The sequence below is a fragment of the Esox lucius genome, chromosome 23 (genome assembly GCF_011004845.1).
Source record: "Esox lucius isolate fEsoLuc1 chromosome 23, fEsoLuc1.pri, whole genome shotgun sequence".
Lineage (NCBI taxonomy): Eukaryota > Metazoa > Chordata > Actinopteri > Esociformes > Esocidae > Esox > Esox lucius.
In genome coordinates, this window is record NC_047591.1 from 137,101 (window position 1) to 149,582 (window position 12,482).

The 12,482-nt window shown below is 40.6% G+C and overlaps 1 protein-coding gene across 2 annotated transcripts in view; it reads left to right on the forward strand.

Annotated features, from left to right (window-relative positions):
* kcnd2 (potassium voltage-gated channel, Shal-related subfamily, member 2) overlaps positions 1-12,482 on the forward strand; it is a 432,971-nt gene that overhangs the window by 13,687 nt on the left and 406,802 nt on the right. The gene's annotated exons all lie outside the window — the stretch shown is intronic.

Consider the following 12,482-nt stretch of genomic DNA (forward strand, 5'->3'; position numbering starts at 1 on the left):
GTTTACCCATGCAGTCTGCTGGAACCACACTTAAGGAAGCACACTCAACGTAGCCAAGCCTTGACCACTGTTCAATCTGTCTACATAGCTCTGCATTTATTTGCATGTGGGACATTCTTGTACAGTGTTGGTGATGCGGAAGGTCTTGCGAAGGCCACTGCATGCCGGGAAACAAGGGTATGTCATGCTCTAAAGCAATACCTGAATGTTTTCATCACTTTCCCTGGTCATCTTGTAACACAAAGAGTCAACACTTTGGATTTAAACCCTGTTACCCTTGTTCACAGAAATGTCAATTTCAATGTGTGCCTCACACAAAGTATTAACTGTACTGTACAGAGATAATGTTTCACTTTAACTTATTAGCACAGATCAATGATAAGAAATCTGGTATTTCCTTTCTTAACCAAGTATGTCATAGCACTAACATGTAGCTGCAGAAGGCATATGCAAAACCAGATTTGAAACCTCTCACAAGGTCAGACCCAAAGTAAAAAATATTATTCTGGAATGTGAACAATGTTGAGATGACGTTCTCTGTGTTAAAAGCAAATCAAAACATATAGTCATTATAGGACTGGAGAAAGACGATTGTCATCCTCAACTGAAATGTCAGTTGATTGTGAGTGACTTTTCAAACTCAAAGAAATTAAGATTTTACAATGCTGTTCATTGTGCACTGGAGAGGCAAAAGCAAGACAACCCCCAAAAAGGGAATGGTTTTGCATTTGTTGGCCACAGATGCGGCCACAGTTGCGCTCCCCTTATCCTACCTGACTGATTCTTCTCTAGTTTTGTGTTTTGCTAGTGTCCTTGTCATTACTGGTAGCATGAGGCGGTACCTGCAGCCATTCAGATTGCACGGGTAGTCCAGCTCCTCCAGGATGGCACATCCATACGTGCCGTCTCAAGAAGGTTTGCTGTCTCCCAGTGCAGTCTCAAGAGCATGGAGGAGATACTAGGAGATGGGCCATTACATGAGAAGAGCTGGACAGGGCCGTAGAAGGGCATCAACCCAGCAGCAGGGCCGGTATCTGAGCAGTCCTGCTGTTGGATTGATGCTCAGCAAGGAGGAACAGGAGGAGCACTGCCAGAGCCCTACAAAATTACCTCCAGTGGGATACTGGTTTGCATGTTTCTGACTAAAACCTTACGTTGGTGCAGTGGGCCCTTGGTTCCTCCGGTTGCAAGACAATGCCCAGCCTCGTGGTCAGAGTGTTTAGGGATTTCCTGGATGAAAAAGGCATTGATACCATTGATTGCCCTCACATTCCCCAGACCTGAATCCAATTGAGAATCTCTGGGACGTTATTTATGGGGACATCCAATGCCGCAAAGTTTTGTTTACTTAGATTTTTTGCTGTCCCTGTCCTTGTCCACCTGTTCATACTTCTGACCTAGTCTAAAATCATATAGACTCTAGATTTAGCCCAGAGAAATGTATTTATTATTCCAATTGGACTCTTAATATCTCACCCGGCACAGCCAGAAGAGGACTGGTCACCCCTCTGAGCCTGGGTCCTCTCTAGGTTTCTTCCTAAAATTCGACCTTCTTAGGGAGTTATTCCTAGCCACTGAAATTCAACACTACTGTTGTTTGCTCCTTGGGGTTTAAGGCCGGGTGTCTCTCTAAAGCACTTTGTGACAACTGAGGTTGTAAAAAGGGCTTTATAAATACATTTGATTGATTGATTGATATGTCTATGTTATACTAAATAGTGGTGGACAGCCGTTCAAGCAATTAAAAATGTTGGATGACTTAAGGTCTCCACCCTCACAACAATCTGTCTCAAAACCATACATGACAACATTAAGGCTATGGAGAGGAAAATATTTAGCTTTCACTTCATGTTTGTTTATCTCAAAACTGAATATGCTTGTGTAGGTAAAATTACCACAGATGAGACCAGACTGAACACTCAAATTTTAACCCTCAGTAATATGCTACCCTGATGTAATGGGAGAGGTTGTTTGGGGCCATCCTAGGGGTCTGCCCCCCTTCCTGAAGCTCTGAGTTCCACCCATTCATGGTAAGCCATTAAAAAGGCCAAATGTTCGTTTATGGTCCTCAGACTATCCTATCAATTTAGCCGACATCCTTTGTTAACTGAAGATTTTGATATAGTGTCCAACCCATCTAATATTTTTGCAGTTTGTATCATTATCTATACAACAACTCAACATTAGGGTGGAAATTAAGAAACTCTTAAGAATGGCAATCCAGACAGAAAAAAGATGTATGACATCACTAAAATTAAGGTACAATAAATAATCCAAAGGAAACTCAATGTAGGCCTTAAACACTGTTACATCAATACCCTATTTGTTCACTAGTCAATGTACCATTCCAGAATTTAAATTCCATGAACGAGTATCAGGCGTTGGTTTTAAAAACACAAGTATTATCCCAGTTATCGTTGGTAAATACATATAAGAGAAACTATATAATTTAACCAAACTCAATTTAGCATTTAAAATTGGACGTCTAGTTTAACGGGTTTATTTAAACGGGGAATAAACAGGTGTTGGCTATTTTGCCCTCTTCTGCAGGCTATGACTATATTGGCCGCAAATCCAATCTTCATGGAAAGCAGCGTGTTATCTTAATACTAAAGACTTTCGCTATGGTCTGCATCCCACTCCATACAAGGAGAGAGAAAACACAATTTTAACCCCTCATTACGAAACCACGAGACCAAATTTTACCAAATCAGAGAATCATCATTATACCAATATCCAAGCTATCCCTCTAATAAAATGTAGGACAATATTGTCTTAAACACCTAAGTTAGCAGGCTAACACTCCCACATGTGCCAGCCATCAGCACAACACTAGAAGGCAAATTCAATTTCGCAATTTCCGCACAAAGGCAAAAGCCGAAAGAGTAGGCCTCCCCAAAGAACCACAACAACGACGCAATGAATGCGTTCACCAAAATGTACACCAAACGAGACAAAACATTGCGATTTCAAAACTTTCAAGGTAACAACATGACCACAACCAGACATATTCACAATTCAACATCCAAAACCATTATATACAGCAGCACGCTATACTCCATCATGCAGTCCAACTGCTTATAATCCAGCACTAATCGCAACGCAATAGGTTAGCTGCACGGGAATGGGTGTCAGGACACGGAACAAAAACAACATATTTCTAACTACAGTCGCTATAACTAAAATACACCAAAAATAACTTCTAGTTATCATACTTTCTCAAATCCATCTATCAACTTCCACAAAACCATCAAATCTGACATTCAAAGCAAAAAAATCTACAACACAGATCAATATACTCCACACAACTTTCCCAAAGCTTCAATCACTCCACACTTTCTATATACCGTATCCTACGTCTTCCAAACAACTTCACATTACTCCGTCGGCAACTTCCATACGTTACCACGTCCATCTGCCCAGCAGGCCACGCATTTGTCACCGAATGAAAACGGCAGTCGCCGGAAAACCTAATAACACTCAAAGAAACATTTGTTCACATGTCCAAACACCATAAACGACAGACATAATCTTTGCCGGCCAGCGTAAACACGAGAGACCGGCAAAGATTTACTGTCGCACCTACCCATAATTAAACCCAGCAAACCCCAAGCATGGCGAAAACGCGAGATCCAGAGCGAACACAATGGTGAGGTTGTCAAACCTCCACCAGGCACCCTGGTACCTCGATCAACGTGCCTAGCATGCGTTGATAAGCTCGTCAGCCCTTTCGCGAGATATACCTTACACTAGTGTTTAACACAGTGGTCCAACCACCGTACTGTTAACAGTTTTTCCTTAAGCGCTGACTGTAATGTGCACGTACTTCCTGAGGACGAAATTTAAGGCCGGGTATACCTGTACTGATCAGGCATGAGTCACAGCTCCAGTCAGGCACTCTTTCTCAGCCCGTCAAAGGATAAGCCTCTTCTGGGGGATAGATTGTTCTCTGGGCGTGCACGGTTAACCTGTTTGGAAAAGGACTCGAACCGAGCAGGATTAGGATCCCAGACGAGCACCCCAAATTGGGACGGTAATTTTATCGATCAGAACTCTTTTTGAAGGAAGTACAGAGACGAAATTCTTTTGGCACAATTTAACAGTTTTATTAATTTATTTGCAAATAAGAGAGACGCGTCAAACGCTTACCAACATAAGCATCCGAGGAGTCTCTGACTCCAAACATGCACAATCCGTATTTATTACATAGAAAAAGGGGTGTGGTCAGATGCTGCCATCTGTTTACCCAAAGGGCGGGCTGTCCCCCCACCTTATCCTTCCTGCCATAATGTTTACTGTTGTGTTTACCTAAACTTCACACAAAGGACAGCTCTCCTTCCTCGCATAAGTTACTTCTTCAATTCTAAGAGTTCTTACAGCATCTGGACAGACAATAGATGCCCCCTATGCAAATTCCAGCTCCCCCTCTCTCACACTCCTCTACCTATCTAAACAATGGGACCTTTAATCAGTAAGAATGCGTCAGGCTTCAGAAACTTCCCCAACACGCTCCACTCATAGAGCTGGAGTTATGAAAGTAACTATTGTAATTTATCAACAAGGTAGTATTGTGCTTAAAAATAGAATTTCCCATGTTAAATTACACTTTTACTGCTATTTTATTTAGAACATGCAGTGTCTGATTTTGAAGAGCATACTATACTACTAGGCGGACTCCCACATTGTTTGTAGCCTAACGAACTCTGTTGTCAGAAACAAAGGTGTTCACAGTCGGCCATATAAAAACACAAGTCTTTGCCCTATTGTACATATGGGCCGTGTCAACTATGCATTTGAAAGATAAAACTCAGCTACTGAAATCTCTCCTCCCATTCATTTTCACATGACCGTGACCATGGGAATGTGTGGGATACCTGGGAGCACAAAGCTGACGTTAGAGGCACTCTATCATTTCCAAATCTAAGACATATTTTAATCGTCTACATTGGGTGACATAAAATCAGAAAAGGCGCTTCTGTTTCACCTGTACCGCTGTGAAAGGTTCCTACCATACAATCTTTTCTACAACATAAAGTAACCATTGTGGTGTCTGGATTTCCTGAGCTGTAAAATGTGCCCATGTTCAATTACAGTGACACAACCATAAAAAAAAGTGGTTTGGGTATAGGTGTTTGAGGCAATTGATGTGCCTGGCGGGTTTTATGAAGACAATCAATGCACATTTATCTACACAGACTGCTATCTAACAGAAACACTACACTTGCTACTACTATACTGTAGCTAATTTCTCCACGTATAAAACTATTTAAATTATTATTAATTTGGTTTCTTTTCATTAACAAAATTACATCTTCAATCAATCACTCAATCTGTCAAATGTATTTATAAAGCCCTTTTTACATCAGCAGTTGTCACAAAGTGCTTTTACAAAACTTGAACCCCAAGGAGCAAGCAACATCAGTGTTGATGCACAGTGGCTAGGAAAAACTCCCTAAAAGGGGCTGAAACCAAGAGAGGAACCAGACTGAGGGGTGGCCATTCCTCTTCTGACTGTGAACATTTTAAGAGTACAAATTGTAGTGATTAATAAATGCATGTGAGAAACATGACCAGATGGACAATGACAGGGACAATCTGGGAGGGAGGAAGGGTCAGCGGAGTGGCAGCTGGAATCATCAGGCATCAGGTATAATGCGGAGGACTTTGGGACAGTTACGAGTCTTTCCAGCCTGGTACTCCTGAGGTATGGTCCAAGATCTCATGTCCTCCTAAATTTACATTTTGAGAGCACATTCCTTATATTAACAAAGGTTTACAATGGAGAAGGAGAACTGACCCTACTCCTCCGGCACAATAATATAGCAGCGTAAAACCTTGGGGCTGAGACAGGGGGGTCCAGTGACACTGTGGTCCTATCCGAGGGTCCAACAGGCAGGAAATCAATCCACCCACACTTTCAAGCATCAACCAAAGGGACGCCAACCAACCGCAACCACCCTGAAAGAGGGAAGAGTATCACCCAGAGTTCACTCCTATTGCATTTGAAAAAAACAGAGAAACAACAGTAAGCCAGTGACTCTGCTCACAAATTACATTGGAAAGAGGACATCCCTGTGGTGATAGAGCCCGTCTGACTAGACTGCAAGGGTGGACAGTATCCAAGCCTTTGCATTCACCTTCAGACCCCTATGCCAGACTACAATTAATCATAGACCAAGCTAAAGAGATGAGTCTGTAGTAGACACTTGAAAGTTTGCACAAAGTCTACATCTCAAACCATAATCGGGAGATCATTGCACAATAGTGGAACTCTATGGAAAAAAGCCCTAACTCCGGCTGTTTGTTTAGAAATACTAGGTATAATTAGAAGGCCTGCATCTTGTGATCTTAGGTTATGTGTAGATATGTATGGCTGGACCAACTCAGTGAGGTAAGTAGGAGCAATTCTATGTAATGCTTTATAGGTTAATAATTAAACCTTAAAATCAGCCCTAGCCTTAACAGGCAGCCTGTGTAGAGAGGCAAATACTGGAGTACATTTTTTGTTCTAGTGCAGATGCTAGCAGCCGTGTTTAGCACTAATTGAATTTATTTATTAACTTATCAGGGTAACCAGAGAGAACAGCATTGCGGGTAATCTTATTTTGAAGTAACAAATGCATGGATTTGTTTTTCTGCGTCAGTTTTTGATAAAACATTTCGGATTAAAAAAATAAAACAGTTCTCCCGTCATTCACTTCCTAATATCTGAAACAAATGCTTCCAAAGTACCTCATTTAGGGTCTTCTCCATGTTTCATAGAAATATACAACTGTTTGTCATCAGCATAATATGAATAAAACAACAATTATTTTTGGAAGGGCCGAAAAGTGACCAGCGAACAGCAAAAAGCCAAAATGCTAATTGAACCATAACCTACTAATCTATGTACTTTATGTTGTCTATGGAGTGGCCTTAACTGGTAAGGTCAACATTAGCTGCAAAGCAAAGCTACAATTGCAAACTTGTGAGTAAATTGTTTATGTGCCATGTTTGAATTGAATTGCACTGTCTGGTAGAGTTGTTTGCTAAATGAGTTAGCTAACACAAACTGTAGCTTTCTAGCTCCAGTGACATATAAACTAATTACCATGCCAGTTAGCTAGCTAATGTTTCAGTAAGTATACGTTTAGGATTGGCTGTAAGTTTGTTAGCTAGTTAGCCAAATAGAACTTGTTCTTTCCTTTAAAAATCTGTTAATCTTGTGACAAATAGTCAAAGCACTATCTAATCCAACAACCTGGCATGGAAAATGTGATATGCAATTTTTTACTTTAAATGGACTACTGCTTGGCAGAGTCATGACCAACAATAACTACATATTTACAATCACTCAACTGACCACAGGAAACAAGAGGCTCACACACAAATAACATCTATCAACACTGACTTGAGGCTCAAAATACTTGGCCAGCGGGGACAAAGGGGGATTGTGGGTATTCCTCGCACCCATGGGAGAATAAACTAAGCTCCGCCACTGCGTACATCATCAAGTCAATGTTATCAACATAAATGAATCTTTCTAATGAGAAGTTATTTTAGCTTAATTGACAACGACTCAGTTCATGCTCATGCATGAACAGGTCAGTTCAGTTCTAGTATTGAAGGGGTAAACAATATTCATCCTTGAACCTAGGGGTACTCAACTATGAGGTCCGGAAACTGCTGGTTTTCTGTTGTACCTAATCATTAATTTTTCCCACCTGGGGGGTATTCCGTCAACACCGCTAATGAAATCTGCGCTTTATTGAAAAAGCCTGGCTTGAATCAACGGCAACTTAAGGCTCAAGCCCTTCCATTAACACAATCTAGCTGTGTCTTGTCAACGTTAACTCAAACCAGGCTTGAACAAGATTGCATTGTGCACGCGCACAGAGTTGATAAGGAGCCCAGAACAAGCAATAATCAAAATGAAGATAATATGAGGCAAAAACAAACCAAAAAAGAAGCAAAAACTAGAGCGGTGATCTTCTCAACCGCGGAATAAACCCTGCTGAATGGACTTCATGAAGAATTTAAAAGTCATCACCACAAAGGGCAATACTTCCGCAGTTGACAAGGCAAGCGAGATAGCCTTGCAAAAAAATTGCTGCAAAGATTAAATGCGTAAGTCATTTTAGCCTACTTATTGTTTAATTAAAAAAAAATGAAAATTCAGATCACTTGATAAGACTGGTTATATTATCAGGCTAGATGCTAGATTATATCAGATTTATGATCAATCAAAATTATTTAGGCTAATGTATGCGAACTGACATAACTACAATGCATTTACTGTTAATTAGCCTAATTCGGTGAGGTTTGAAGCCTTTCTGACGCAGTAACCTTTGGCCTATATTAATTGTAGGTGTTTACATCTCAACAGGGGCCAATTGAATAGCCAAAAAATTATTTGGCAACAACTTCGAAATTAGATATCAGGCAACTTCCATCATAGATCTTCTGACAGCATAGAGGGTGACCAATGATGTGGCACACATTGCTTGAAAGAGCATTCATTTTAAATTGCTCAGCATGACTAAGAAGAGTTGATGCTGTGGTGTCTTTCAAAAGGTAAATTACAGTCCCGAATTATCTCAACATTGCTCACATGCCAGAATAATATTTTTTACTTTTTGTCTGATATTGTGTGAGGTTTCAAAAATGGTATTGAATTGGCCTCCTGCAGCTACATGTTAGTCCTATGACATACTTGGTTAGGAAAGGAAATACCAGATTTTACCATTTATTTTAACTGTCACATACCTATAACTGAATAAAATGCCTCCTTGATTGTTTGTGTTACAAGATGACAGGGGAAATTGATGAAAATATTCAGGTACTGCTTTAGAGCATGACATACCCCTATTTCCTGTCATGCAGTTGCCTTCGCAAGATCTCTGCATCACCAACACTGGACAAGAACGTCCCACATGAAAAGAAACGCAGAGCTATGCAGACAGACTGAACAGAGGTCAAGGCTTGCCTATGTTGAGTGTGGTTCCAGCAGACTGCATAGGTAAACTTTGCTGGGCCTACTGAACATGTACCTCTCCCACAGATACTCATCAGGGGAGCCCAGGAGAGAACTTCTGTCTCTGAAAACTCTAGGGGCTGGTGGTGTAAACGCTTTGTGTACAATCTGAGCACCTTCATCCACAGGGTTGTTGAGGAACAGACATGCCATAATTTGGTTGCAACTCGCTGGTCTTATATAGGCACTGCTTGTATAGGCTGGATCTCAAATGCATGCTTACATACTATATAGTATGCCAGAATAGTATGCGATAAGATTAGTATGTCTCAAACCATTGTCTGCTGAAAAAAGTATGCCAAAAGTTCCTGGGTGGTCTACTATTTCTGGTGGATTTTCGAAGTATGCATGCTTTTTAGGGTAATATAGACCACAATTATTTACGCAGTGGAAGAGGAGGGGTTTCCATGATTCTCTCGTCTTTTCACTTGAGGAAAAAGTCAGGTATTGTCACTTATATTGATAGTTATTGCATCAATGTCCAAAATGTTTGTGCCCTAAAATGAAATAGCTTTGGCAGTGTGAAGTTCATCTTTAGTCTCGCAACCAATTGTTCATAGATGCTATTTGTGGTGGAAGTAAACTCAAGAAATGTTAGTAAGTGTAACACAATGATTAATGGTGTATAGTTAAATATTCTAACTTGGCATGATGTTAATGCGTGACAAAATGTTATGTTAAGACAATATTATTAGAAGGTAGGTCTCAATCAGTCCCAATGCTTGCATACCAGCCTACAGTGGGGAGAACATATATTTGATTCACTGCCGATTTTGCTGGTTTGTCTACTTACAAAGCATGTTGAGGTCTGTAATTTTTATCATAGAAAATTCACATTGTATGATTTTAAAATAATTAATTTGCATAATCAAGTATTCGACACGTATTCATATAGCCAAATCTTTCGGGTGCTGTCTCGTTAAGAATTGCAGCACTAAAATCTTCTGTTTGCCACGTTTCAGTGAGAAAATCTAGGTTGTAGGATATTATAATGTAATTTACCAAGAATGATTTCTTGGCAAAAGATCTGATATTAAGTAAAGCCAGCTTAATAGATATAGTAGGGGTTCTTTGACTAGTAGGTTGACGTGTTACAGTTAACAGATTAGACAAGTTTACTATATGGGTTGCATGCTCACGGTTCCTTCTATTTCTAATCAATACAGGAATAGAGATACTGGGTCCTAGCTTGTACTCAAAACAGTCGGCATTGCTATTTTCACAATATTCTGTGCTCTGTGGAAATAAAGGACAAGGTTTTTGACGATGTGGCAGTTGTCTAAACTTTATCTGTGATTCTATTCTAGACTTATTTTAACTTCCTTTCGTGACGTTTAGATTTTTACATGTAGTGCTTTCCTTTAGATTTACTTACTGTTTTTTAACACACAATGGAGGAGAATAAATGGATTTGGTGGTGGATTTACTGGCAAAGCCTTTTTCCAGAAAAGCTGGAAATTGTGAGGAACCAACCCCCCACCTAGCAGCCCTGTCCCAGTCAGGGGAAGGACTTGTGTTGCACTTTCAATCAATCAACTACGAAAAGTAAATCTGACTTACAGCATTGAAGGAACATTGTTTTGAGTACATTCTTGTGTCTTTGGTGCCCATAATATCATTGATTTGGCCTTTGTGATTTCTATTTGTGTTGCAGCGTCATGTCATACTGCATAATGGTACTGTATATCCTTGATAGTTTCATTCACCATGTGTTCATGTTTCTGTAATTAGTGTTTTGTAAACCTCATGTTAACCTTTTCACGCGTGAGTTTCAAATATTCCTTACCGACTCCCCAGTGTGAGTTTTTTTTGCACATGACTTCAGTACTCTCCAGCATTTGAACTCACGCCAGCATTTGAACAGTCACCTTGCTAGGTAAGGAACACTACATGCATTGCATTGCAAGCTTCTCTCGTTGACTCGAATTCTAAGAGCTGCAAAAGTTGGTTGATTTATAACTGAAGCTAGCTAGAAAACGTCAGCTAACCGCTAGCAAACGTCAGCTGCCCAGTGACCAGTTATTCAGTGCAGTGAAAATGAATAAACTATATAAAATCCATACAACGGGTAACGTAACTTCTAGAAAGTTTTTGCAATGGTTATGATCGGTAGTAGTCGCTAATATAATTCGTTTTTGTGTACTTGTGTTGGCTGTCTGTTGGTACGTAAGTAACACTTCCTGTCCCAATTTGAATGCTTTCTACCTGGTTAATATCATAGTGTGGTCTTGAAACAATAACAATCAGGAAATAAAGTTATAAACACTGTTTGAGCTAAATGTGAGTAAATAATAGCGCGGTTTTACCAGCCATTGTTACGTTACTTGTAGCTAGGCATGCTAATGGTGCGTTCTAAACATGACGTTCTAATCACACCAGTGTGATCGTACGCTTCAGGGACCACTCTAGCCTGATCACACTGGTGTGATCGTACGCGTCAAACGGTTAAATCACATTATTCCACTGTCACTGTGAATATGGGGTAGTTACGTGGAATGACAATATCCTATAGCCCAAATGTCATGGTGAGGTTATTTGAATTATATAGCAATTATTATGCCCTTATATAGCCCTAGGCAGCCATGCATGCTAAAATTATTAGCTTTCTGTCCATTGTGCTTAAGTTACTAATCATTATGGGTAAGTAGGATAAACGTGCCTGTCCAACACATTTGTTTTGGTTACAGGGCTGTGTCTACTCGACACGTAAACAGGTTAATAAGTACTGTAACCAGCTAATAGTTTGTTTTAACCAGCAAGGTAGTAGATCAATGTAGCAGCCTTTTAGATGTAAAAAAAAGTTGGTCAGGGTCTAATGAGGGTGAGAAGCTCAGCCATCCGTGAGGAACTCGGAGTAGAGCCGCTGCTCCTTTGCGTCGAAAGGAGCCAGTTGAGGTGGTTCGGGCATCTGGTAAGGATGCCCCCAGAACGTCTCCCTAGGGAGGTGTTCCAGGCACGTCCAGCTGGGAGGAGACCTCGAGGTAGGCCCAGGACTAGGTGGAGAGATTATATTTCAACACTGGCCTGGGAACGCCTCGGGATCCCCCAGTCAGAGCTGGCAAATGTGGCTCGGGAAAGGGAAGTTTGGGGTCCCCTGCTGGAGCTGCTGCCCCCGCAACCCGATACCGGATGAAGATGAGAGAGGGTCTAATGACTTTCAAGAGGGTATAATATTTTTGTCATTTAAATTAGGCTATATGGGCTTAGAAAATAGACTGACATGCCAAAATAGGATAGGGGGTGTACCAATTTCTGGTTCGATTTCGAACTGCGAAATTTAAAAGGAGTTCGTGATTCTGTGACTGCACGTCATTAATTGTGGCCAGCTGTTACCACCTCCACCATATCCGTGCAACTGATCGTGTACGATTCATGTTGGCAATAAATGAATTGCACTCACAAAACTGTTAAAACAACTATACCGCTCTATACTGGTAGGCATACTATTTATTTAACTTAGGTAGTAAGA